Genomic DNA, 2,516 nt, shown 5'->3' on the forward strand with positions numbered 1-2,516 from the left:
AAATCAGAGTCTTATGTGTGGTATACTCTCACACAAGAATACATTATTTTCCTGCCCTAGGCAGGCAGTTCGTGATCTCCGTTCAATCCATAGCCATCTGCCTTTTCTATTTAATGTAAAAAGATTTTTGCTAAACTAAATTTCACTTTTAAAGAACGTACGGTAATAGAATTGTATTTCTTTCCAGCACAAATATGAATAAATGTTCATTAAGAAAAAATAATATTTTCTTATTGTTTTCGAAAGCTTTGATAAATATTTTTTGTTCCGCATTTTGTTGAAAAAAACAATTGTTCCATGACATTAATTTTTTTCTGATTTTGAACAACTATGGCCTATAAACTATTTATTGACCTTTGTCAAATATGTTGCATTTTATATATTTTTTTTCAGATGCCTATTTTATATTTATATGATTTGTATTTGCAGTTTTAACGATGTTCTATTTATTTTGCCACACAGTATTTCTATTATTTTGTTTTCTGTAGCAGCAGAACATTTTTGTCTGCGTAATTCCCTTTTTTTTTCACAAAGGTAAGCAGAATAAAATCTGTACACTTTTTTTTATTTTTATATACTTTTTATTTATTTTTATTAAGGAGGAATAGTCATCAAGTTGTTGCTATCAAATCTGAGAGCAGCATAATGTGGAGACCTTGTTCCACTTACGGGGCTGTCTGCTGTATTTATAATAAAATCATTGTTTTGTCAGCAGGAGATTATCACTAGAGGTCTAATAAACCTGTTGCCATATAGTCCTCCATAATCGTGAGCTCTTGATAACTCTGCACCCAAATATCTGGTTGATAGATTCCCTTTATATTATGGACTAGACTCTGTAATAGAACTCGTAAGAGATCCTGTCATCCCAATGTCCAAATATTACTATTTTCGGAGCACTTTAGAGAAGTCTTATTACTTACTAGTGATGAGCGAGTGTACTCATTGCTCGGGTTTTCATTGCACGCTAAGGTGGTCTCTGAGTATATATGACTGCTCGGAGATTTAGTTTTCCTTGCCGCCACTGAATGATTTACAGCTACTAGACAGCTTGATTACATGTGAGGATTCCCTAGCAACCAGGCAACTTCCACATGTAATCAAGCTGTCTAGCAGCTGTAAATCATTCAGCTGCGGCAAGGAAAACTAAATCTACGAGCAGTCACAAATACTCGGAGACCACCCGAGTGTGCTCTAGAAAACCAGAGCAACGAGTCCACTCGCTCATCACTATTACTTGCTTGTTTTTGTTTTATGTTCACTAGAAATTTCATCCTTCTGAAGATGCAATCCAGCAATTCCAACACAGTGACGGAAATTGTGCTCTTAGGATTTCAGAATTTACAAGGCTTTAGGATTTTCTTCTTTCTTCTGCTTCTGATCATCTTCTGTGTGACAGTATGTGGGAACCTTCTCATCATTCTGGTGGTGTCCTCCAGCCGATCGCTCCACTCTCCCATGTACTTCTTCCTCACACAGCTCTCTTCCTTGGACATATTACTGAGCACCACCATATTACCCAACATGCTGCCTATCGTGTTATATGAGGGAAGTTCAGTGTCTTTTATCGGCTGTTTGATACAATTTTACTTTTTTTCATACTCTGAGGCATTGGAATGTCTTCTCTTGTCTGTGATGTCCTACGACCGGTATCAGGCCATCTGTCATCCTCTACATTACACCTCAGTGATGACCCTCACATTTTGTGTAAAAGCCGTTCTCTCATGTTGGCTGATGATCTCTGCCGTTATATTGGTACTTTCAGTAACCATGAGTTATTTTTGGTTCTGTGGACCAAACGTCATTGACCATTTCTTCTGCGATTCAGATCCCATACTTGAACTTTCCTGCTCAGACACTTTCTTGATGAAAATAGAAAATATTATATTGGCTGCATCATTTGCATTGTCTCCGTTTATTGTAATTGTGGTCTCTTATGCCTATATTATCATCACCATACTGAAGATCCCCTCTGTGACCGGACGGCAGAAGACCTTCTCCACCTGCAGCTCCCACCTGGCCGTGGTGTCTTTATATTACGGGTCTTCTCAGTATCTATTTATTTCCAAATAAGCAAAATGTAAAGAAAACCCTCTCCCTGTTCTACACGGTTATAACCCCGCTCCTCAACCCTATGATATACAGTCTGAGTAACAGAGATATTAAGCAGGCATTTCAAAAGCTAAAAAGAAAAATGTCTTCTGCCCTTCAAATTAGATAATTTATTGCTCTTTATCTGGCCCCATCAAGTACAACTGATAACACTGTTCTACAAATTCATGAAATCAGCCAATTCTAAATGATTTTTACCTCTCAAATTAAAATCTGACAATGAACATTGTTTTTGTCTCTTGTTTCTATGATATCAAACTGTTTTCTTTTTATTGCTACATGTAATTAATGCATAAAAATCCCAACATTATTATTTTTGCAAATACAAAGATGCAGAATAATTAGTTAGACCAATTTTCTGATTTTTATTTAGAGGAAAATTAGCAACAATTCAAATAGTCTAA

General features: G+C 36.2%; 1 pseudogene; it reads left to right on the forward strand.

The window, feature by feature from the left end:
• Nucleotides 1–1,284: 1,284 nt before the first annotated feature.
• LOC138674802 (olfactory receptor 11L1-like) lies at nucleotides 1,285–2,221 on the forward strand (annotated as a pseudogene).
• Nucleotides 2,222–2,516: the final 295 nt, after the last annotated feature.

This window comes from Ranitomeya imitator, chromosome 4, assembly GCF_032444005.1.
Source record: "Ranitomeya imitator isolate aRanImi1 chromosome 4, aRanImi1.pri, whole genome shotgun sequence".
Lineage (NCBI taxonomy): Eukaryota > Metazoa > Chordata > Amphibia > Anura > Dendrobatidae > Ranitomeya > Ranitomeya imitator.